We start from the raw sequence: 552 nt of genomic DNA, 5'->3' as shown, positions 1-552 counted from the left end.
ATGTAGACTGGACTTGAACTCAGAATGCCTGGGACATTACCTAGGAGGCGGCCTAGTTTCTGTGACCCTAGTCCCTCAACCCCTCATCACCCCTCCAGGGTCTCAGCTGCAGGACACCTATCCGGCAAAATCCCCTCCTCTGGGAAAGGTGCAGCAGGCTCAGGATTTAAAGTCAAGTGAGGAGTCAGCCAGAATCCAGTGGGCCCTGGTCCTCGGGCTGTACTCATCCATCCCCTTTCCCGTGACATCCCTCTTTCTCAATTCCACAAGCCCTGAGAGATCACAGGGCTCCTTTAGTTTGTCTCCCCTTACAAATTAAGGACACAGGGTGAGCTTTGCCCTGTGTCACAGCCTAATAAGAGGAGGGTGTCTGGGTCACTGAAGATCTCTCTGGCATCAGGGAGGAGCCACCGTTTCCAGATCAGGTGTGCCAGATCTCTCTCGTGACATCCCCCTCCCCCCATCAACTTGACTGAGCACTAAACACTCCTCCTCCCTCCCCTCAAACAGAAAAAAAAAAAAAAAAGGAGCTAGAGGACATAGAATCAAATA

This window comes from Marmota flaviventris, chromosome 16, assembly GCF_047511675.1.
Source record: "Marmota flaviventris isolate mMarFla1 chromosome 16, mMarFla1.hap1, whole genome shotgun sequence".
Classification (NCBI taxonomy): domain Eukaryota; kingdom Metazoa; phylum Chordata; class Mammalia; order Rodentia; family Sciuridae; genus Marmota; species Marmota flaviventris.
Note: the sequence above shows the minus strand (reverse complement) of the source record.